Here is a 26861-nt window from a genome sequence, read left to right as displayed (position 1 = left end):
ATACTATGTTAATGTTATTTATTTTATTTAAAGTAGCTGCTTATTAGCAAAAGTAAACAATCCCAGATGACAATCCCAGATTATTTATCAATATAGCCAATGTGACAAATACATTCATTAGCACTGAGGGATGTAGTCAATAGAAGCTAGCAAATGACTCAATAGATGAGTTGGTTAATAATATCTAAGTAACAATCTAATCTTATTTTATTCTATAATAAAGAACTTTTCCATTTTTATTAGTAACATTTGTATCTTCCTAGTAAAGTAAATCATTTTAAATTTGAATATAGTATCAGGAACTGTGGAACAACAACAACAAAACAAACCTAGTAACAAAAATCTCTCTAAAAGTCTTCTCATTACTTTCAAACAAACCTTTATCCCTATTGTCAAAATATTGGATATTATTTTGTTCATATATGAAATTATGAAATTAAACATGTTCAGAATCATTCCAAATTATTCTTTGTCAAAGACAATAGTTTAATTTATTTTGTTTTACATCAGAAAAATTCAGCAATCCATAAAGACTCTAAAAAAATGGATAATTGAGTTTAAAAAGATACATATGTGGGCTGACCTGTAATTACAGTTACACACACACACACACACATATATATATATAATAAATAACAAAAGCAAAGGAATAATGGTTAAAAGTTTAAATATTTTAGGAATTCTTCTTTAGCATCTACTTAGAACAACACATACTAAATCTCTTCAGAAACTATTTCCACTAATAACAGTAGTATCAAGTCTTCATTTCACATGGTTCAAATATGCATGAGTTAGTTATCATATAAAGCAATCACTGCCCTTATGGTTTAATTAAAATGATCCTGTTTTCATATTTCATTTACTAGATAGAAAAACCGACTTCTACTTTTTTGACACCAGATCTACATTTTAAAAATTATGTAAAAAGACAACTGGAAACAACAAAAAGTATAGAATTAATAAGTGAGTTGTGCTATATTCACATAAAAAATTACTACACCACAACAGAAAAGAACAACCTACTGATATACACAAATAGGGAAGTCACAGGGATAAAATGATGAGTAACATGAGCCAGACAAAAATGTGTATATGTTGTGTGATTCTATTTATATGAAATAAAAAAATTAGTAAACCTAATCTATGGTGATAGATATCAATAGTGCATGAGATGGTCTTCTGGGGTGCTAGAAATTTCTATAGCCTGATCTGTGAGATGATTACGTGTATTTATGCATATGATTATATACGCTTACACATATGTAAAACATTCACCCAGTTGTATGGTTAACAATCATGCATGTTATATCTCTCCATTAAAAAAATAAAAACCTTTTAATCTCATGAAGAAATAAAAAATTCAAAGGACTACCATCAATTTTTCAGCAAGGATGCTAAATGAATATTTCAATAAAACTTAAAGGATCAGAGTACCCTAGAATCAAGTATGAAATTATAAACTAGAAACTTTTAATAATGTGACTTTACAGAAATGATAATTCATGGGCAAGTTTATATTCAATTATATACACTTTTTATTAGTCTTTTTCATGTTTAATAATGAAGTTAAATTCTCCTTCTACTCTTTTTTCACACCACTAAAGTTTTAAAAAGAGTGAAACAGAACATTTGCTAGCTGGATATAAATGACTTTACAGGATAAGAGGGCCTTATGTAGAGAAAGGAATACAAACCCAGAAGGAAGACCTACATTCAAAGCCAACTCTCCAGGCACTAGTATTAATACTATGAGCAGAGAGACATTTTTTTTCCCCCAAGTCACCATTCTGTCCTGCATAAAGTAAGGGAGTTAAAGAAATAGCATTCAACAGTCACAGCTCTAAAAGCCAATGAATCAAATATATGAGTATTGGAAAAGTGATTTTGGAACAAAATTTTCAGTGTTCATCAAGATATTTTGAATAATAATACCCAACATTACATGGAAATACAATAAACAATTTTATAAAATGTATTTTATCCCCATTCCTCATTTCAAGTTTTAGACTTATCAACAGAGATTAGAAATTTAACTTTAAAACATTTACCAATAATTGGTCTGTAATATAGTTTTGGTTTCTTCCTACACATCCTGTGACATGGACAAACTGTAAATTTTCAAGTAAAGAGACACCATCATCTAGTGGGAATGCCCACTTCAGAGCCTGAAGAACCATGGGAAAGATTCTGAGTTGGCTTCCATTGGACGCCACAACGGTGCTCTGCTCTGGAGCACTGGGTGTTACTGGTGACCGCAATGAAAAATATCTGCACCTCTCCAATTCCTGTAGCTCTGATTACAATAACGTATGTTCACAAAACAAGCTAGTGAAATGTCTTTAGAGAATGCTTTTCTCCCTGATGTGCTATTCCACGGCTCTTAATATTTCAAGCCACTGATGTGCAAAAGAGCCTCATATAAATGCAGTCTTTGCCCACATACATTATTATATTTTTCTGGAGAAAAACTGCTTGTGACCAAAACTGTTTTATTGGTCACTGGCTATTGTTTAACTTAAATAATATTTAAAGTACTTCAAATGTTAAAAATACCTAATGTATACAGTATCTATCACTATTCTCCAACTGTGACCGATTTTTGATACTTTTAGAACTCTGCTTCTTCAACTGTTTAAAAAGACAAGTATTAAGTCAGAGGATTATATTTAATGTTTGTCATATCTTCAAGGTCAAGATCATTAAATATAGCGCAACAGATAACGGCATGGACTAGAAGCACCATTAACACTTAGTAGGCCAGGAATTCTAAGAAAATTACTTAGGCACTCTAAGAACTCCCATCTATACAATAGGGAGAATTGTCCCTACTTTTGATGGTTATTTAAAGGATTCAGTGAGATGAGATGTATGAAGAACTCTGCACTGGATCTGCACCACTACAACTATGACTGGTCATGCATAACACTTTCAATGACAGGGGTCAATCACTTGAAAAAATGTTGTAGACAGGATAGAGAAAGGGTTCCATCAGCATGCTCATAACCAATGACTCAGTTTTCTAATTACCTCCAAGGTCAAATTTTTGAAATTCTTTTAGTAATACTCTTACAAAAGCAAACTATTGTTGAAGTATTAATGGACTGATTATAATAAATCTCTGATCTTACACAGAGTATAAAAGCTCTTTAATTCCCTGATCCAATGCAATCCCTCCCCTTCCACTTCCCCTTCTTCCTTTAACCATCAACATACCTTTCCAGAAGAGTTTTAGAAAAGCTTGGCTATTCCTAACTGCAAAGAAAAGAAGTATATTTCAAGTCCAAGAAAACTTGGTCAAGAATAGGTCTTTGCCATCCCAGAATTGCCAAAGCAATCCTGAGGGAAAAGAACAAAGTTGGAAGTATAACCCTCCCAGGTTCAGACAACACTACAAAGCTACATTATTCAAAACAGAGTGGTATTGGCACAAAAACAAACATATGTCAATAGAACAGAATAGAGAGCTCAGAAATAAACCCATATACCTATGGTCAATTAATTTTCAACAAAGGAGTCAGGAATATACAATGGGTAAAAGACAGTCTCTTTAACAGGTGGTGTTGGGAAAGCTGGATAGCTTTATGTAGGCCAATAAAATTAGAACACTCCTTCACACTATATACAACAAATAAACTCAAAATGATTTAAAGACCTAAATAAAAGGCATGACACTGTAAAACTCCTAGAAGAGAACATAGGCAAAACATTCTCTGACATAAATCGTAGCAATGTTTTCTTAGCTCAGTCTCCCATGGCAAAATAAATAAAAGCAAAAATAAACAAATGGGACCTAATCAAACTTAAAAGCTTTTGCACAGTGAAGGAAACTATAAACAAAATGAAAACGTGACCTATGGAGTGAGAGAAAATATTTGCAAACGATGTGACCAACAAGGGCTTAATTTCCAAAATATACAAACAGCTCTTACAATTTACTATTAAAAAAAACCCAAAAACCCAAACAACCCAATCAAAAAATGGGCAGAAGACCTAAACAGACATTTCTCCAAAGAACACATATAGATTACAAACCAGCATATGAAAAGATGCTTAACATCACTAATTAGAGAAATGTAAATCAAAAACACAATGACTGTAACCTCACACGTCTCAGAATGGCCATCATCAAAAAGTCTACAAATCATATATGCTAGAGAAGGTGTGGAGAAAAGGGAACCCTCCTACACTCTTGGTGGGAATGTAAATTGGTGCAACCACTATGGAAAATAGTATGGAGTTTCCTTAAAAAACTGAAAATGGGGCTACTATATGATCCAGCGATCCCACGCATCAGCATGCATCTGGAGGGAACTCTAATTTGAAAAGATACATGCACTTCAATGTTCATAGCATCACTATTTACAATAGCCAAGACATGGAAGCAACCTGAATGTCCATCAATAAATGAATGAGTAAAGAAGTGATGTATAGACATATATATAAAATTAAATATTACTCAGCCATAAAAATGAAATATTGCCATTTGCAGCAACATACAGCTACAGATTATTATAAAAAGTGAAGAAAGTCAGAGATAGACAAATGTTATATGATATCACTTGTATGTGGAATCTAAAAAATATACAAATAAATCTATCTGCAAAACAGAAACGGACTCACAGACATAGAAAACAAACTTACGGTTACCAGAGGGGACAGGGAAGGGGGAGGAATAAATTGAGAGCATGAGATTAACAGATACACACTATTATATATAAAATAGGTAAGCAACAGGATTTACTGTATAACACAGGGAAATAGTCAATATCTTGTAATAACCTCTAATGGAAAACAATATGGAAATGTATATGTATATAACTGAACCATTTTGCTATATACCTGAAACTAACATAATACTGTAAATGAACTATACTTCAATTTAAAAAAAAAGAACAACTCTTTACTGGTAGGATAATATTAATGACGGTAGCTTATTGCTACTGAGCATATAAGTAGCTCCAGGAGAAATGCATGGATTGGAGAAAAAAAAAGGCTTATTTTCCAGAAATGTAGGTTCATGGTCATTGCTTACAACCCAGTACACAAAAACAGTTTACCAGTATTCCCTATTTTTACCAACATACCGACATCTTACTCTTGGTATTTTCCTTACCACTAGGAAAAGAAAACAAAGATCTCTTATACACACACACACACACACACACACACACACACACACACGCACCATCCTATAAATATGCACGCACATGTACACACTTTTCCACTCATAGCTGAATCATTTTGCATGCTGTCAGGGAATATATCATATAAATAGCATAAAGGCATAGAGTGCATAGAAGGGATCTACAAACTTAATTTTCACTAACTTGCTGTATGTTTTGGTCTGGTAGCAATTTCCAATACCTTAATGGTTTTGCTGCCACCTAAGCAGAGATTGTCCCAAGTACTCATAAGTATTCATTCCCTTTAGCTAGTAAACCTAGTAATGCTGGTTCCAATCCAATTTAAAAACCATTAAAATGTAGTAACTTTTAAATCCATTGTAATTTAGTCCATTTCTGTGAAATTTAGTTAGAAGAAAGCAGCTGTACATTTCATACATCTGTTAATTACTTTTAATTGCACTTTTCTCAAGTGAGAAAGGAGGAACTCTACCTGCAATGCAACTGTTTATCTGGCTGCACAAATGCTAGTAAACACCTGCGCTTTATACATGTAATTTCATTTTCGGCTACATAATCTCATCTCACTATTAATCCAGACTTTTATGTGATTTTGTTTCTGCAAGTTTCATCGTGAGTAGGCGTTAAGATGGTAAATGGAAATTGTAAGATATTTGATTACTCTTAAGTTAGTTATCTAAGAGGAGGGAACAGATTTCATAGGTAGACATGGCTAATTCTGAAAGTAGAAAACACACAAATACTATTACATTCATATTTAATGATTTGGATATTGAAAGTTAACCCAAATTCCAGGTCTGAGGTAACCTAATAGCTTACATTTTATCTAAGACTAATTCATTTAAGTCAGCCCTTTGTCTTATATCAGGCATTTTGAACTATTGATTACTAAAGTCATTACCGCTTTCTAGTAACAAATAGCAGTTTCCAAATTAAATTTCTTGACACAAAATATGTCAATAGAAAAATGTTATCCTTCTATAAATATTTTGGACTGATTATTGCTGTTTCATTTGCCAAAATTACAAATCATTCTTTGTTTCTATGTCCTTGTTGATTCATTTCCTGACAATCGAACATGTTTTAGAACTAGCTAAATCACACTCAGATAGGGATTTTCTGTGTAGCAACCTTTTTGACTGTCAAGCTACCTGAATTTGTCTAAAACTGGCTGTTGACAAAAAAAATCTCTCTAGAGAATATTTATGAATGGGCCCTAGGAATGGACAGGAAAGAACATGTGATCAGGTTAGAATTCTACAGAACAAGCAATGGCAATATACATAAAATTTTCAAAAACTGCTTCACTAGCAAAAAAATTATATCTAAAAATCATTATGCCTCAAGAAGAATGTAATAGAAAAAAAGTAAAGAGTGCTTTTTTAAAGTAATTTGCAGACTACATCTCAAATAAAATTATAATAAAGTTAATCCTACAAATTGAATCTCAGAGCAACTGCTTCTACCATTGTTTAAATATTTTGGACACAGCATATATTGATATAAACTATTTTGATCACAAAACAGTTTACTAATTCAGAATTAGAATATGCATGCTGTACAGTTTTCAGCAACTCAAGCACAACTGCCCACATTCTTCAAGAAAGTGCCTAGGTTTAAGGGAAGAATGAAAAACTAATTATCCTTGTTAAGGCTGAGTTGGCTTGGTTATTATGCTCATTTGGCCAACTGATTGAGCCCACCTACCCAAACTGTGATTTTTTAAAAATCACTATACAGAGAAAAACACTGTCTTTGCCAAAGAAACCCCAATCACGGACCCTCCAGTGAACAGCAAGAATGAGTGTGTTCTGCAACCCCTCCCTCTGTAAAAATTTCAGAGATTAGTGTTAAGGAGGCTCTGAAGCAAGACCAGAGGATTTAAATATGGGAAATGATTGCATGGGCCTAAAATATCACAGATCATACAGACTGGACCGAAATCATCTCTTTGCCACCACTTTCTCAGCAGTTCTTAAGTAAAAAGTAAATGAAGGCTGCTCTCAGAGTCCACTGTGTATCTTTCCAGTTTGTTGTTTATGTACGAATAGCAAGTTGCAATTAGTTGCTATAAAAATACACCATGCCATTAATCTTAATCTTATTTTCTATTTTAGTTTTTTAACTTAGGTCCACAGAAAGCCCATGTATTCCTCACATTTATATAAACATTCAAAAAATACACAATCGCTCCTTTCAAAATCTTTGCAAAGAGTAAAGTAGTTGATAATCACAGGAGAGAAAAAATTTTTGAAATATTTTCAGGCATCTCCCCACACACATATGTTAACCTCTTAAGTTAATGGGGGGAATGAAAAGTAAGGCAGGGCTTAGTCTCATGGTAATTTTAAGGAGCACTATTATGTAACATTTCAATAATATCAGAGCAGAGGCAATGATAAAATCAGTAAATATTAGTAATTTTTAAGCAAATGATGGCATTTCACATTTTCTATAAATTAGTAAGGCTTTAAAACCAGTAATAGTCAGATATTTAGAATCACTACACAAATGTGTAAATGACCACTTAAACAGAATATTCAATGCTTTAAATTATCAAAATCATCAGACTTAAGCGTGATCGTGTATACTGATTTGTATATAGATTAGCTTTCAATAGGAAACTCAAGGTCAGTCTATCCAGAGTAGTATGAAACAAGAGTAAACTTAGAACCTGCCACTACACTTTCCAACCTAATGCTCACAGGACAGATACTTCAGAACGTAGGCAGATACTCAGGTTGGCAGACACACCTGGACAAATGAACAAGAGAAAACTGAAAACTAAAACTAAAAACTACAGAGGTTTTTAGAAAAAATTTTGAGCACCAAAAAAGAGAGCCTTTTGCCGATCATACTGACTTGAGAGAAGAATATACAGCTAGTAAAAATCACCATTGTTTAAATATATAGTAGGTCAGGTTGCTTGTAAAATAAACCCTACCATGTTTAAAAACTATATCAAATAGCAATATTTACTTTATGATAACTTAAATACTAAATCAATATTGAGTAAAAAAATGCAACAAGTGCAAATCAACCATTCTTTCATACAAAAAAGACAAAATCAGAGAACATTATTCTTTATTCAATATTAATTGTATTTAAATAAAAGCACATTTAAAAAATCACTTGGTTATCTAATCCATAGTTAGATATTGGCTGCTTGGAACTATGACAGTTGTTCATGTCATAAAACAATGACAAAAGAAAAACTGCAGTTAATTATATGAAAAAAGTCTTACAAATGCATTTTACAAATTGTAATTACTTTTTTAATGTTCAAGATTTATTGTGTTAATTAAGCGACAAAATATGATTATCAGCAGTTACATGAAAAGTGTCTTTTTACTTTCAGCACACACTTTCTCTAAAACAACAAAGGTTCGTGGCTCACGTGCTTCACCATCCACTTTTGTTATTGCAAATCCAAGATCATCCCACATATACTAATCTTTTATGGCAGAGGTCACTGAATTTATGCCAAAATTCAATAATTATATTCTATCTAATGTAGCAACACATTTATCTCATTGCTGGAATTTACCATTTACCTTACAAAACATTTCATTTAAACGATAAAACACTCATCAAAAATGCCCTTCTGTAACATTTCCAACATTTTAAAAGTTGTGCACAAAATCCTGCAGTTTTAAACTTTTCTTTTCATCTAGAATTAAAATTTATACTTAATTAATATCTCTTTTAATTGGGGGAAAGTATTTTATGTGCCTGTTGCATAATTGAAACAAACCAAAACACTGTCACACTTAAGTAGGTAAAGGCCCATAATCTAAATTGACAACTGCAGTTGAATTTCACTTTCGTTGAAGAGTGAAGTTGTTTCTATATTGTAAAGTGGAATAGGTTTTAATATTTCCAAAAGAATGGGAAAAATGATGAATGAAACAAATTATTCAAACTGTTCTTTGCAAATACATTTAACAAAAATACTGAAATACTTTTAAAAAGTAATTAAAAGTAATTCTGAATATTGTTTTTAAAATGCCAACTCAGTGAAGAAAATATAATCAGTGTTTTGCTTTTATAGTTCCAAGGAAAATTAGCTAATAATTTTGCTGAAAAGCCTATGCTTTGGAAATACTCAATCACAATTTGTAGCCATAGCAAAAGAAAGTAAGTTTCTTAGCTTTTTCAGCAAGGAATATAACTTAAATTTTTCTCAATTCTTGTTTCTACCTCAAGTCAAAATTATCTGCCAGGAATTTTGTACAGTTAAGCTTCTTCTGACCTCAGAAACTAACATATCTGTGTACACTAAAAGTTCTATATTCTATGGCATTTATTTCTCTATGACCTCTAATTAACCAAAAAACTAAAATCACTAATTGAAAGATTTTCAGTATATTTTAGAGAAACATTCTGCCAATTTCAAATAAGAAAGATAATAACTAAAAAATTAAAAGATGAAAACAGAAGATAAGGTGCATAAGAGCTAAGATTACTATAAAAATAGAATTTTTAAGCAAGAACTCTGCTGAATAAGCAAGCTATCCCCTTTTTCCTGCACCTGTTTGATGATAGTAAATGATAAAATGTTCCCTTTTAAATTCAAATCTTGAACTGTCTACCTAATATATTAACTTCTTTTTAAAGAATAAAGATTACATTAAAGGAGAATTCAACTGTGAACTCACATAGAAATATAGAACTTACCCAGATAAATTTCTATAAATAGCAGATACATATTACCCTTTCCCAATTTATAACATCTCTGTACTTTAATGTTCACTGAAATGGTAACTTCAAACACTCCATGGCTCAATGCAACTAATAGCAAGGTAAATACAGTATCATAATTCAGTCCACAGGAATACCAGGAAATATTTTATACATACATAAATTACATATATACATAAATTGATGAAAATCAAGGTGCATCTTTTAATGCTAAAATTTCCTAAAAGTAAATCTTCATTTTTCCCTATGACCCAAATTAGCAATATTTTACACTGCATAATAAAAAAGAGAAGATAAACCTAGCGATAAATATATGAAAAACATACTTACTAAGACAGCTCTAAATCATGTTTCTTTAAAGAATAAATCAAGTTCTCATCAATATGTTAAAGAGAAATATGATTATTTTAAAGTGAAAAATAAAGTTTCACTCTCGACTTCTACAGACTAACATAACCAGGCAAAACAGCATTTAGGATAGTGATAACAGTATTTCTCAAAAAGAAAACAGCAACTGAGATACTACTTTTCTGCTTTTAAACACTCTGCGGTGTGTCTATTTTTAATGTCTAAGATATTGCTAGAATGGTTATATAAAATCTGAGGCTGTTAATATCTGATTACTAAGGTATTTCACTGCAACTTGTGAATTTAATTTATGCTAGGGTGTAAAATAACGTAATGGCTTACATGACAAAATTCAGTTGTAATAAAATCAAAATTGACAGTTTCAAAAATTAGATGGAAGTGTCTTTGAATTTCAGAGTCTCTTACATTAAAAAAATATACTTTTTATTGCAAAACAGTAATTAAAAACAATTACTTAAAGTTATTTAGTTGTGTTTATATATCAAGCACCTTTATTAAAATATTTGGTAGGAATACTATCAAGGCATTAATAAATTTTCAAAATCATACAATAAGCGCTAATGTTTTTTAGAATCCCAAACACTGTAGTATTTAAAATATACAAAAGTGCCATTTAAAAAATGTTAAGCTTAGTTGTGCACACACTGAAACTTCTAGAAAACTTCATTACTTACTGTTCACTGAGTATTACTTACAGAGATGAACAGTTTTAAGAATTCATCTGTTACTTATCCTGAAGTGTTCTGAATAACCCTTCCGTACTGTATATTTCTCAGCAAGATAATCACCCCTACTCTGGTCTGCTGAGAAAAACAAAAAAATCGATAAACCTTCTTTAAGATAGTTCTTGTTCTAACGTATTTTAGGTGGCCACAAGCAGAAATTCATAATTTTAAAAGCAACAATACAAGGAAAATTTTCTTAAATCGTTTCATATTTACTGTATAAAGTCATTTTGGCATGCCTACACAACTGGTTATGGCAGCTTTCAGACATGATTTCTAATAAATGTTTTTTTTTTTTTTTTTTGCTCCAGGTTCTTTGGAGAAAGCTTGCCGCTGGGAAGTTGATTTTGGCCAAGTGCCAAAATCATGTGCAAAGGGGCCTCATTAGGGATTCATGGCAGCCTTCAGCACTAACAAAAAATGTGACCCAACAGGCTAAATCAGCGACTAAAATTAAAAAGTAAGAGACAAAGACAACTTACTTAATATTCCTTCCAAAGCAACATTAAACTATTTTTGGTAATTAAACCCTTGTTAGTCTAATGCAGTGTTCCTCTGTCCTCAAATGATTGTACAATTACTCTTTAAAACTTGTCAATTTCCCTTCTAAAGACACTTTCTTTCTGTGGCAGTTTACAAAGATTTTGCTATATAATAAAACTCTATATCCACTATGATCAGCCCAGCAGCAGAGAACAAAATCGTAAAAATGCAGACTACAGTATTCCTTTAAGATTTCAACAAACAAACAAAATATAAGCAAAACAAATAGTACCTTTTAAACTTCTACAAGTGAACAGGCACACTCCAAACTCACGTCGCTTATGATGAATCATTCTCACTGCCCAACTTTCCCCCCCAAAAAGTAGATTTGATACGCAGCCTTACCTAGATGTCTTCTGGCTTTTCTGCAGATCAAAAAGTTTCCTGCCTAAGCACACAGATATTCTTTCACAAACCATAAAGGCCCTTTTATGAATCCAGCACTGTAACAGGCTGCCTTCCACACCACGTTGAGAGCCCAGTGCGTCAGCTAGCAAGATAAAATACATTGCTAATACACAATTAGCGGGAGAGGTTGTCTACTGGAGAATTTATCTTAACGAAAGAAGGGAAAAGAAGCTTTTTTCTTTTTTTCTTTTCTTTTCTTTCTTTTTTTTTTTTTTTTTTTTTTTTTGGAAAAAGCAAAGAGGGTGCGGTCAGATGTTAGGTTTTGCCTGAGAAAGGGCCCTACACTGCACTAGTACCTAAATACTAGCAGAAGCTGCCTGGGAAGAGAGCCAATGGAAGGACTTTGTTTGACCCAGCTGCCAATCTCCCCTGAAGCTGTGCGCCAGACTAAACACTCACACTATTTTAACTCAAATCAGGCTAGAGCAGCTGTTTGCTTTCCGGCTCTGAGCTCTGCACCCACCGTGGCCCGTGCAGTTCACCCAGCGAGCTCTGCTAGCTGCCTGGCTAAAATCTGTTCTGGGCTGGGATTTGTCAGTGGAGAACAAAATTTAACCCTATTCCTCTTGGTAAATATGAACTGTTTGTTCAGCATTTGGATCTGGTAACTTGGAATCATTTTATGCCCTATTTAAAGAAGAGTAATATTTTGTATCACGGAGGAGAAGTGAAATATGAAGGTAACAAAGATTCGTACATTTGTGTGGAATTCTAACCTAATTCTTCTGACGTATTCAAACTAACATTAAAATAACCCTTATGTGTAGCAATAACATGGCCCCTACCATGCACCTGGAGCACCTGGAGAACTAAGATGGTACCCACTCAACCCAAACCAAACCTCTTTGACCACACCAAGATAGAAAGCTGTATCACATGACCAGAGAGACTCATATCATTCTGAGAGTTAGTACTGACTGCCTAATGCTCTGGATGTTCCTCCAGAAGCAATCCCTAATACACAGAGAGTTTGTTTTCCTTATATGAAAAAATACCAAGTGGTCCAATTTACTTTTCCTAAATTTCTAAGCTTATTTAGCTATTAGGCTGAGTGTGAAAATAATATCCTGAGTTGTAAAAGATTAAAATTTGCCCATTCATGGTCTAAATTGCAAAGGAAACCAAAGTCAGGAGAAGCACACTTTAAGTAATAATCAAAATTATCTGATGTAGCAGGAAGAAAAGATCTGATAACTTAGAGCTATTGCACTCAAGACTGGAGCCAAACATTACACATGTGCGGAGAACGGATCAGGAAGTCATTCCACATGTGGAAGAGAGCGAGAAGCTGAGAGGAGTGTGATAACATGGACTATAAACAAGTTATTCTTACTCCCGACCAAAGTCCTAATTATGGACAACAATGGTGAGAGAAGACAACATCTTTTCATTTAGGGATTTTAGTTTCAGCTGTTAATTCGGGGTAGAAGGATGTCTCCTCATTTAGGGCAAGTAGCCAATAAGACATTTTTTTTTTTAAATATAACTGGTTGGTTCACACTGTAGTCAGAAGCTGACCAAAAAATAAATGTTTCTAATATACTGTAAAAGTATGTCAAGGGATTGTTTCAGAAAGTTGTTTCTTCTGCTTTCGCAAAGTTTCCTTTGTTTCTATTCCTGCACCCAAAAGTGGTAGGTTTGTTTTCTTATATTAGAAACTAGAGATCTAAGCTATAAAAATTGTAATTTTATAATACAATGTCATTTTCTCAGATAGGAAATGGTGAAGATGGTTACAGAGAGGTTCAACTATTAGGTTTGATGGGTGCATATACACTGAAAGACCAAATTCATTAAAAATGCATGTTTACATATTATTGTATAACAGGTGACTTACTGTCTTATTCTGAAAGTAGTACACGCATAAACCAGAAAGATTCCCATTGGATCTGACTTCCTATGTAGCTGAGTACAATTGGCTGCTCAGAATTCTCATGGAATCAAATAAAATGCTGGGAAATGGTTTCTTTTGTGCCTCTTTCTTTCAATCCAGGAAAATATTCAACATGTTTCTCTGAATGGTCTGTCATTACAATCTACCACGAAAATTATCCCTCACAATTACACGGTGACACGTATCCTGCAGGAGCTATAAAATAGAGGCCCCGAAGTAACATTTGTTCATCGCAGAATTACTTCTCTTACTCTGCCATTCTGCATTCCTGTCTTCTCCTTAGACACGCATGCACAAAGCAGTTAGTTCGATCATGAATGTTAGGGGCTGAATTGTGTCCCGTTTCCCCAAAATTCATATGTTGAAGTCCTAATTCCCAGTATCTCAGAATGTGACAGTATTTGGAGATGTGAACTTTAAAGAGATTAATTCAGTTAAATGAGGTCATTAGAGTGGGCCGCAGTCCAATATGACTAGCGTCCTCACAAAGAGAGATTAGCACACAGAAATACACAGAGGGAAGATCATGTGAAGACACAGGGAGAAGTCCAACTGCAGCCAAGGAAAGAGATTCAGAAGAAACCAACCCCGTGGGCACCTTGATCTCGGACTTCTAGCTGCCAGAATTGTGAGAAATAAGTTTCTGTTTTTTTAAGCCATCCAGTCTGTGGAATTTTTTATGGCAGCCTAAGAAAACCAATACTACGTCTAAGTAAAAAGAAGTGAAAAATCACCTTGTTGTTGATTACAGTTTGTTTCTATACTCAGGTGTTCCAACAGAGCATGTAATTTATGAAGGAAGTGTACATTTTTACATTTTCCAGAAAGAGGAAAATCTACATGTGCCAGAGTTTATATAAAAGCCATACATATTGTTGAGAATGAAGGAAAATATAACAGTTGCTACTCTTTCATGATACTTCCCATTTTCATATATTGAATAGGAATACCATGCTTAAGTCATTGTCTGGTACAGAACAAAATGGTATGTGCACTATTAACATGCACTGACTTCGAAAAAATTACAGAATAAATAGGTGCTTGGCTTTTCCTTTAGGACAATAAAAAAAGAAATATAAACTTTTGATCTTGCAAGATAGTTTTGATCCATAGACAATTTACAGCTGAAGTCTGTTACTAGATAAAATTTTCGTATTAAGAGCTGGAAATGAAAAAAGGTTAGTGTTTGTAAGGGGAGAGTTCAAGTAGCTTTTACAAATGGAAGAGACTCTAAAGGAAGAAGGAAGAGAAATGTGAGTGCCTTGCAAAAAGTCTGAATACAGGTAAAGGAAGTGAGACTGAAGATAATAAAAGATAAAACAAGTCAAGGGGTTAATCAGAATATCTCCAGATGTTGGGCAGAACCTGTGAATATGATGAGGTAGTTGCTCTGTGGATTCAGTTCTCAACCTTTATGTAAGAGTCAATGAGACCTCCATGTGGAGTTAGTAGAGGGAGAAAGAAGAAGCCAATAGCAAACTAATAAACCTAACCAGCAGTGGTGAGGAAAAGATGACTGAAATGACCACTGCAATAGGAATCGTTTCACCTACCAGCTGACATGTGGATGTGAGCATTCATTCGTCTTTTGATTCATTCATCCTTCCTGAAATTCTATTTCATGCTGATTTTGTGTGGGGCACTGGGTTAAGCGTTGTGTGGGATAAAAAACACAGCTCCTGATCTCATGTTTCAGATAGTCTAGTAAGCAAACTGAAAGGCAAACTTTTCTAAAGCAAACTGAAAGCCAAACGTTTCTGAAGAAAACGACACTCTTGTTTGTTGAGAATTTCAGAGTGCTGAGGCATTAGGTAATGAACAGCAGTTTTGGAAATGTGATAGAATATTATGCAATAATGATAAGTATCACATATTCAAGTACTCACCATAAACAAATTATTATGAAAGACACTATTGTGAAAAGTGATATATTATATGTCACCCTACAGCATCATGATGTCATTGCCGTAAAGTGCCTAAAGACATCGTTATTTGTGTGAAATTATGATTGTTAGTTTCACTTTTTTTTGGTTCTATTATTTCCCATGCCAGTTGAGACCAAAAAGAGCACATATCTCTTGAAATGCTAACATAAAAAAAAAAAAGCCAAGACATAATCATTGTGCACAAAAGCTCATTATTACTCCAAATAAATTACAAACTACATGACAGTGGCTTTCACTTTAAGCAAGATATACTAATAATAACACAGTACATTGAACACCTGTATCCTAGTGAGAATACTCATAAGATATTGAGAAACAATTTGAAATAAATTTTAAATGTAAATTGAAAATGATTATGGAATGGAATGACTAAAGTTTTTATAAGGAAAATGGTCTTAAATGACTAAGTAAATATTTTCCATGAAAATCACCTACAAATATTTAAAATAAAATATAATACAACATACAATTGTCAAAATAGAAAAAAAAGTATTTAAGTTTTTACCTGGGGTAACAAATGAAGATGAACACAGACACGTATCACACATACAAACAAATAAAAATATTTAAGTAATGGACAAATGATAACCTATTCTCACCGATCTTATTAAAATTTTGAAAGACTTTACATTCCCACTGTCAGTTTTGTTTTTAAACCATTCCCTGCTTCACTGCATTTTCTAGATTGATAAATCTGCCTCTTGAGGCAATCTCTGTAGACATTTTCATATTTTATCAAGTTATTTTACCGTTTTAGAAGGATTAAGAGCAATCTAAATACACACAAGGGAAATAGATAACATGAATTTCTATCTCTGAAAACAAGCTGATTTAATAATTAATTATCCTTCCCCAAAGAAATCACCAGAACTAAATGGTTTCACAAGTGATTTCTACCAAACATTAAAGGAAGAAATAATATCAGTTCTCCACAATATCTTCCAAAAAAATAAAAACAGAGGAATATTACCTAACTCATTCAATGACATCAGCATTATTCTAATGCCAAAACTAGATACAAGGAAAATCATATGATTATATTAATTGACACAGAAGATATTGCATTTAACAAAATCCAATACTCAGTCATGATAAAAAATCTCAACAAACTAAGAATAGAGCGAAACTTCCCCAAATTGATGAAGAACACCTGCAAAAACCTGTAACTAACATAATCAGTAATGAGTAACTAGATGCTTTCCCCCTAAAGCCAGGAACAAGGCAAGGATGTTCCCTGTCTCCACTCCTACTCAACTTCATACAGGAAGTCCTAGCTGGTGCCATAAAAAAAGAAATGGATAAATATCAAAAAAGAATAAAATTGTCTCTCTTCATAGAAAAGATTGTCTATATAGAAAAATTCCAAAGTTTTTTTAAAGCAACTATAGCAAGGTTTCAGGATAGAATGTTAATATACAAAAGCCAACTGCCAGTTAGCAGATGAGTAAGTTCTGGGGTTCTAATGCACAGCATTGTGATTATAGTTAATAGTACTGTATAGTATACATGAATATTGCTAAGAGAGTAGATCTTAAATGCTTTCAGCACAGAAAAATAAATGACAATTATGGGATGTGATGGAGGTGATAACTAACACTACAGTAGTAATCAGATTGCAATATACTAGTGTATCAAATCAACACATTGTACACTTTGAATTTACAATGTTATATGTCACTTATATCTCAATAAAGCTAGTAAAAATATATCAAAAATTTTAAAGCCAATTTGCTTTTCTCTTTGCCAGCAATAAATACTAGAATTTGAAATTTTAGAAATACCATTTATAATAATATCAAAAATTAAGCACTAAGGTATAAACCTAAAATATATGTACAATATGTATATGTGGAAAATTACAAACTGCTGATGAAAAAAAACCAATCTAAATATATGTGTTTTCGCTCTGTGAGCCAAGAGGGCCCAGGATTCAATGACTCCAGTACAAATGAACACATCTCTCACTCAGATCTTGGTTTCTAATACCATGCTGCAATAAAAGGAACTAGGTCTCCTTGGAGAAATGTCTGATTCTAAGACTTGGAAGGAAATATGCACTTTAATAGGCCTGAAGCATCTTATACTGTCAAAAAGTAAGTTAAGTGCCAAAAAATAAAAATAAAAAATAAACAATGATGAAGATATATCAAGGAGATACAGGAGCCAACTGAAAGAAGTCCCAATGGTCAAAGCTGGAACAACTTGAGCAACAAAGTAAGTAAAGTACTTTGGATTGTAACTCAAAGTACGTAAGTTATTTTGTTAAGTTATTTTGAGAGCATTTAACTTTGATATTATGTGATGAAAATGGTGATTTACCCTTGTGGTCTTCCTCCCCAAAATGTATTACTCCAGTCTCAGCATAAGAAAAACATCAGACAAATTCCAATTGAGAGATTTTCTGCAGAACAACTGACCAGTAAATCTCAAAATTATCAAAATCATTAGAAACAAGGAAAGTCTGAGGAAGTGTCACAAACAAGAAGTACCTAAGGAGACATGACTACTAATGTAATGTGGTATCCTGGGTGTGATCCCAGAACAACAATCAAAAGAAGGTGGGGCATAATGGAAAACTTAAGGAAATCTGAATAAAGTATGGACTTTAGTTTGTAATAATGTGTCCATTATGTTTGACCAATTGTGACAAGTATATCATACTAATGTAACAAGAAATTGGGTGTGAGATATACAGGAAACATTTGTACCATCTTTGCAATAATTTTCTAGATATAAAATTGTTCTAAAATTAAAAGTTTATTAAACTGTGCATTAGAAAAATATCTTATATAGAGAAAAATGATGAACACTTCATGGCATGTTACCCAATATTTTCTTAGGTGTGGAAATAATGTCCAAAAAGTAATTCTTGAGAAATATGTATTAAAGTAAAAACAAAAAAAGAAAAAGAAAAACTAACCCTTTGGTTTCCAAGACATTGTTTCCCCTAGATTGTTTTTCTTCTCATATATCTGATTTTGTTTTCAATTGTTTAAACTGAAATAAATCAAGATTCCCTCTTTAGCTGCTTTTTTTTTTCTTACTCTACTTAGAAATCTAATTGACATCCACAAATAGGTTGAAAAATCCCCAAATCTTCAACACAGACACCTCTATATAGCACTTCAGATCTCATTTCTACATGCCCAAAGGCACTCCATCTCCAACCCTAAAATATTTTTTCCCCTCTAACCTGCTCCTATTCTGTTTAACAGACAACCATTCTCACATGCTAGGTGACTGAAGTCAGAAGAGATCATATGATATCTCAACAGTTCCCCAGTAAAACACTAGGACTAGGCAAGTGGAAAAACATGGAATAAAAAATATAATTGAAGGAAAAAGTTCTCAGCAAAAAGAGACTTTAGTGGACAGATTAAGATTTATTTTGTTCTAGGAAAGCACAACAACAAAAAAAGAAATCATGAAAGAGAAAATGTTCAATAGAAATAACTGAAAATAAAATGGTAATTCATGAATAATTAATGTTCCTGAAGTGCAAGAACAAATTTAAAAAAAAGATATCAAAGATAGAATAGAAGAGAACTTTCTCAAGCCTAATGCTAAATTAAACAATTCACCACATGCTTGGCAAAATTAATGGAGGAAGACACAGACCTAGATCACTCTAGCAAAGAAAAAATTTAATTATAATTTTAAAGGACAAATTTCACTATCAAAATGGAAAAATAATATGTGTTTATCTACATAGGAATAAAAATGGTCTACCCACATTACTTCTTAACAAAATGAAAAATTAACACTATCTATGTAACACTGGGGTACATTAGTTTTTGAATAAAAGGATTTAGGTCCAACCATAGAGATCAGAGGTGAACTATGGTTGCCTTAATCGAACAGAATTAGGAGAAAACCTGACATAAGTCAGTCAATGCACGGCATTCCTCCCACCACAGATATTGGTTTAAGAGTAGTCTGGACCACATGACCATACCTGATCTAGTCTCTCATGTAGAAGGAGGCATGCATATCTGGGAATCAGTTTTTTGTAACTATGACAGAACCAAGCTTTGGGGATAAAATTGACATCTCAGGAGACAGAGAGGAGAGAGAAGATAAATTAGCACCTTGACATTATTAAAACACAGAATTCATCCTACTCTACCTATGACTGCTTTCAGTTATATGAACCAGTAAATTTCCTTATTGGTTAAGCCACTTACAATTTATTTTTCTTTAATATATCATGGAAAATGTTATAACTTATAGACTAGCCAGATTCCATTTTACGTATAAAGGCAACAGAAAGACATCTTAAATGATCAAAATCTAAGAGATTATATTATTCTTAGGAAAATTGCATAAGACATGCTGTTTAAGAGTCAGACTAATTTTGAAACAAAGTTAAGTGTCCATCAATGATGGATGGATAAAAAAATATACAAGTGGAATATTAATCAGCCTTAAAAGAAATAAATCTTGCCATTTGTGACAACGTGTATGAGTTTGGAGGACATTATTCCAAGTGAAATAATCCAGACACAGTAAGACAAATACTACATGATCTCTTTTATATGTGGAAGCTAATAAAATCAAACTTAGAAAAACAGAGAGTAGAATAGTGACTGTCAGGGGCTGAGTAGGAGTGGGGAGATAATGGTCAAATGGTACAAATATTCAGTTACAACATGAATAAGGTCTAGATATTTAATGTACAGCATACTAACTATAGTTAATATTAATACACTGCATACCTGAAATTTTCTAGGAGAGTAAATCTTAAGTGTTTTCACCACACACACACACACACACAAAGGTAACTATGTAAGGTGATGGATGTGCTAATTAGCTTGACTGAGTGTGGTAATCATTATACCAGGTATATTTATATCAAAACATCATGTTTTACACCTTAATATGTAAAGTTTTTAATTTGTTAAGCATACTTAATAAAGCTGGAAAAATAAAAATACATTTAAAAAAGAATTTAGTATACAGATCTTTCTTAATCAGAGTTTTGGACCCCAAACACTGTACTTGGACTCAGAAATACTTCAAGAGGTATAAGATGTCATACTTCTTTTTCTTCTCCTTTCCCTCTACTAAGAAATAGATTTGTCATGCTACATGCTTCATAACACAACGTTGGATGGCCACTTAAAACAATAATATGTTCTACTCCAACATTTGCTAACAATAACTAAATTATTTACAAATTTGTGATACTATGCCAGAATTACTAGACAAAAATTCTTTCACTTATTGTTTCTTTTTCCATAGAAAAAGAGTGTGTAGGACACAACAATGACAAGTGAGAAGATCTAATAAAAAGTTTGCAGATGCAGATCTTTTCTGAGAAGATCCCAATTTATATCATTTAACATTAAGTTCCTATGAATATGCCTCTTATGTGCTTCAAAGTCAACCAATAGGGAATGATCTTAAATAAAGAGCAACAGTAATAACTAAAATGTATTGAGCACTTTTAAATTAGGTTTAGAGAAGTTAAATATTGGTCAAATAAATGGAAAACTAGGATTAAACCCAAGCAATCTGATGCCAGAGCCTATGTTCCTGATCACTGTCTATATTGTCTGTAAGGTAGTATTTACTGAGTGTCATTATATAGTAGGCACCTACTCTATATGCATTCTTTGTGGTATGATCATTGTGTAGCTCTTAATAACATCTCTCATAAGCTATCCACATCAAAGCAGCCATGCATGAAAACTAGGTTCATAGTCATGGTTCCCTCCTTAATCTGGGCACTTGTGGTAATGCCTTACTTCCAATATTTTGCTTGGCCATCTTCTATCTGGAGACAGCATGGATCTCAATTCAATCAGGAAGGTGTATGGACTGTTCCCCAATAAAAGTCCCATTCAGCATCCTTTCTATGCCTTGCCATAGTATAATGCATACTTCTAAATAACATAAAATTCCATCATAATTTGCTTTTATCCATCTCCCAAGACTTTAAGAACAGGGGACTATGTTTCTTTCCTTTCATTCTCAGTTATCCACAGAGTCCTTGGCACTGAATAAGCACTCTTAAGTGCTATGAATTACTTAATGAGAAAAATAACTCAGTGGAATATTTAATGTAAATAAAACAGAAGTTTTAAATTATATAGACAATATAGATGTTTACAGGTTAATTAAAAATAGCCATTTAACTCTATGGAATAAATACAAATTCACATATAGGAAGAAACTAGATTCCAGAGAGTAGACATTTTTGAGTCATTTCATACTCTCATTAACAGACTTGAGAATAATATGATAAAGGAATAATTTAACACTCCATTTTAAGTGATTTCTTAATTGGGGCATCTGTTCCTTTACCATGCTTTAAGTATGTTTGTCATCTGGTTTATTTCTGTGTTTGACTGTTTGTAGGTTGAACTGTGTCCTCCAAAAAGATATGTTCAAGTCATAACCCCTGGTACCTGTGAACGTGTACTTATTTGGAAATAGTGTCATTGCAGAAGTGATCAGTTAAGATCAGTTCATACTGTAGTAGAGTGGGTCCTTATCCAGTATGACAGCGGCCTTATAAGGAGAGAAGAAGGGACTCAGAGACAGACACACAATGGATGACAGCCATGTAAAGACTCAAATTCATGGAGACAATGCCATACATTGATGGGACAATGTCATCACCAACGCATGTGGTGACAGTAAAGGCAGAGACTGGAGAGATGGCTCTGTAAACTAAGGGCCACCAAGGATTTCTGGCAACTACCAGAGGCTAACAGAAAGGCATGAAACAAGGCATCAGAGAGAACATGGCCTGCTGACACCCTGATTTCGAAGTTCCAGCCCCCAGAACTGTGAGAGAATAAATTTTGGTTGTTTAAAGCCACCCAGATTGTGGTCCTGTGTTATGACAGCCCTGGGAAATTAATACAAGTTTCTTTATCTTGAACACAATCTCCCCATTTTCTTTCTAAAGCACCTGCTTTGGGTTCATGGAACTTTAACCTCTTAAATGTTTACAGTCAGTACAATTTTTTTGGCATCTAAAACAAAGTAATCATGGTAATCAAAATTGAATTTTATATCTTAATATATTACATATATTAATAGTAATTTTGTTGAAACTTAAAGATAGAGGTAACATTTATTGATATGGAATGTAGGTCTCTCAGGAAAAAGGCATTGATGGCAAACAGACTTGTACTTTCGTCTGGCCAGGCCTCTTAACGCAGCATTTCCCACACCATGAAACAGATTACATTTCAACTTTATAACCTTCAGAAGCAGCCTGAAATGCTCAAGAGTGGGAACCAAAAGCCCATTTTAGTTCTGACGTATCCAGTCTACACTTCGCAAGGCCCACGTGAAACGTAACATATGGAATGCTGACGAGGTTTTTGAGTTAAAATCTCAAATCTGCTAAAAACATGATTAATATTACACTAGCCTTTTGGAGCAAAGGTCTAAGATATAATATCTTTTAGTTCATAAGCAAAATCAGCAGGACATAAAACTCAACAGATATGCAGGTATTAACCCCATCAGCTGTCCTCTCAGAGAATGTGGTACCTCTAAATCCCACGAATAGTATCACTGTGATTGAATGTAACGAGCACAGATGACAGGAATATGCGCTGCCACCAGGGACCTTCAGCCAAAGTGCAGAGTGTGCTGTTTGTCTTGGGAAACTTCTCAACTCTTGGTAAACTCTCTTCATCAGCCCTCAGGCATCCAGTGCCCTCACGCTGCCCTCCGGCTGTCCCAGGCTCTCCCCACTCACTGAACACCCCTTTCCCCTCCTCCTGCAGCAGCCGGCACTGTGCTCCAGAATCAGACTTCTCGTCAGTTCCACTTTTCAATCAAAACTCCATTTTCCTCAAGCTGGCTGATTTGGGCAGGGTCTAAATCAAATCTGATTATCAAATCCTAATCTGATAATCTGATTAAATTAATTTGAAGTAAGTTGTAAATGGCTAATAGCCTAAATTTCTGAGAGAAGCTGAGTTCTTGACAATCTAATTTGTGGAATATACAAAGAAGTATTGAACTGGGAACTTGAGTGCCTTTTGTTTATACTCATATTTCTTCCATTGCTTGCCTGCCTGCCTGCCTGTCTTTCTACCTTTCTACCTTCCTTCCTTCCTTCCTTCTTCCCTCTCTTCCTAATCTTCCTTTTTCCCTCCCTTCCTAACCTTCCTTCTTCCCTCCCTTCCTTCCTTCACTCTCCTCCTCCTTCCCACACTTCCTCCCTTTCATTCTTTCTCTCTCTCCTTTCCTCCCTTCCTACCCCACAACCCCTTTCCCTCTCTCTCTCTCATTGCTGGTTCAGTACTGTGGTGTTACCTTTTTGCTCGGTTACTTACCCATAACTTGGCGTCCAGCTAGAAATTAAACTAAGGAAATCACTGTCTTTCCCAAGGCAAATGCTACTTCCTCATTCACCAATGTTGGCAGTATCTATACTCTTAATATTCTCTTCTGCTAGTGACTTTTGAAAACTCTATAATTAGAAAATAAATTATTGAACTAAGATTCAAGTGTATGCTTTCCACTTTGATAATCTGTCACCTATTTAAGACGTGTCTAGTGCGCTTGGAAGCATCACAATGAGCTACGACTATTATTATTCAAACACTTAGCCTGTCCTAAACAGCTACTGTTTATCAGAATGTCTTTCCCAGAAATGTTAGACATTTTATAAGCACTTACTGGTTTGCAACAGGCCATCAATGCAAAGCACATTCTACACATCATAAATATTATTACTAATTATTCCTTTAAAATATTTATTAATAAGGATTACCATGGTTTATATTGTTCTCTAAACAAACAAAATAATTTATATTTATTTCATGCTTTCCTGTGCCAGATGCTATTCCAAGTACCTTCCATTCAATTACTCATTTAATTCTCAAAACAATACTATAGATTGTGTATTCTCATATACTTGCTTTTAACAGAAATAGAAAACTAAGGCTTGGGGCGTTTAAGAAGCTTCCCCAGGATAACATAGTAGGTAAACTCTGTTTAAACCCACTGCACGAGTACCGTCTACTCCTCCAGGAATATATACATATGCATGTTTCTTGTACAAAAAGATGTAAGTTATATATGAATACTGATACTTTTTCAAGCTCAGTCCCCAATGAGAGGTATGGGACCAGTAAGTGGGAGTTAGACTATGTTGACAGATTTCCTTGCATGGAAAACAGATTAATTTAGCTTAACCCAAAAGAAGCCTTGTGAATAGGATCCCTCAGCCAGGAGGAGCAATAAGAAGTAGTGCTACTTCCAGGTGACTTCTAAGGGGAGGTCCAGAGCAATGGCAGGGACATTCAAGTCAGGCTTTGGCAAGTTTATGAATGACACCTCTGGTGGTGAAATGGTGAACTGACTAGACACAGATTGATGGAAAGTAATGTCTCCAGGAATCCTAATCAACAGATGAGAGAGAAAAGGAGTTACCCTAATTGCTGTGAACGAGAAAGAGAAAATTACAACATAGATTCTTATCAGAAACAAAGTTTTATATAATCTCAGAATACAGCAGCAACCCAATATTATTTCACTCATTTCTGCTGAAGAAATTGATGGGACTTTCCAGTAAACACTGCTAAACAGAAAATCGCCAAATGGCAGGCCATGCAAAACAAACATTTAAACAATTGTTCAATAAGTATCACAGCTGGCTGTTTTATAAAAGTAATGTTTTCTCTAGGTTAAAAGAATCTAGTGATACAGGAGTCTGGGAAGCACAAAATAAGATGGTGTTCTTTCCTTTCTCTGTCATTCTGTTCCCCAGATATAACTACTAAACTGGTCATGTTTTCAAGACATTTCCACTGCATGAGCAATTATGTACTGACTTATCTTGTTTTTGTAAAACAAATGAACTGAAATTACATTTCTGTATATATGTATATGTGTGATAACATGATTGATACAGGTTTTGTTTTTCTGTGAGAAAGATCTTACCACACATATTATGCTATAACTTGATTTATGTCACTTTTCTCCCCAACATATATCATAGAAAACTTTCCAAGTCGGAACATACATAGTCCTACTCCTTTTCTTTTTTTTTTAAGTTACCTAATGTTCCATAGTATGCTATCTCGTAAATCATTTAACTATTCCATAATGTTTTGTCTCATTCTCAAGCTAGGTTTTCATACATTTATATATTACCTTAGGTATTTAGAGACCTAAGTTCCAACTCATTACCACTTCTGTTTAATTTTCCTAGAAATTCAAGCTTACAGCTATGTCTGGTGTGTTTAATCATGAGAATACTGTATATTTTTTCACTATTATGGGGAAGAAATAAGATACTGAGGACTTGGAAACGATGCTTTATCCAATTACTTCTCATACATTTCACACTGTGTATGTTTGGGGGTAAGAAAGTAGATCTGAAGCCAAATGGCTGAGTTTAAAATACCCTGTAGACCATAGTTAAGTATGTAAAAGTTTAATAAACTCAAATTTCCAGTTACTCTGGCCAAAAGTTTATGTTCAAGAAATATTAACTGACCATCTTAAAAGTAAATCCTAAATGTTGGGATAGGTGGTTAGGCAAAGCATTTCTCTGAGGATTCTAAGAAAAACGGGCTGAAGGAGTCAGTGTGAGTGGGGTCACCCATGTAACAGCAGCTGCATTTTCATCCCTTCTCGCTTATCCCCCTTGGCACTAAAGAGATCTCTATGTACAGAGAAATTTTGCAGCTGGGCAGAAGAGACAAGCATCTGGCTGAGAAATAACACTGTAAGCCAGAGTAACTGTTGGCTTTCTACATCGATCTGATCAAATTTCAACTTATTCTCCTGGAAAACGGAGTCACTAAGTGAAGAAAAAAAATACTACAAAAAAGTACTTCTGGCAGACTGTCTAAAGCTAGTAGGCTTCAGGTATTTTCTAGGTGGGAAACACAGTCGCCATCAAATGGGAACATGCACTGGCATGGGGAGCCTTCTCGGGCTCATCAGAAACCTGGATAACCTCTCCTATCCCCTACCAAAAAATTATCAGAATATCTGCACTAGACCTTTACCGTGCATATATTTAATGCAAAAGATAAAATTAGTTATGAGTTGGTATAGACAGGCCAATGGAGAATCTTCGTTAATAGAGATCAGTGAAAATAAAGCAGGCTGTTGGAATACCAAAGAATAAATATTTTCCTGAGTGTAA

At 33.8% G+C, this 26861-nt stretch overlaps 1 protein-coding gene across 6 annotated transcripts in view; it reads right to left on the bottom strand.

The window, feature by feature from the left end:
- The window catches only part of LOC105086820 (uncharacterized), a 380981-nt gene that overhangs the window by 182418 nt on the left and 171702 nt on the right, over positions 1-26861 (bottom strand). For 2 of the 6 annotated variants that reach the window (XR_004138834.2, XR_010384851.1), the window contains exon 1: positions 11828-15403. The exons of the other annotated variants lie outside the window; for them this stretch is intronic. The gene's annotated coding sequence lies outside the window, so the exon portion shown is untranslated. Of the gene's footprint in view, positions 1-11827; positions 15404-26861 lie in introns of those variants that run through there. 6 annotated transcript variants of the gene reach the window in all.

This window comes from Camelus dromedarius, chromosome 2, assembly GCF_036321535.1.
Source record: "Camelus dromedarius isolate mCamDro1 chromosome 2, mCamDro1.pat, whole genome shotgun sequence".
Lineage (NCBI taxonomy): Eukaryota > Metazoa > Chordata > Mammalia > Artiodactyla > Camelidae > Camelus > Camelus dromedarius.
The sequence above is the reverse complement of the archived record's forward strand: the minus strand, read 5'-3'. Positions and strand labels throughout refer to the sequence as shown.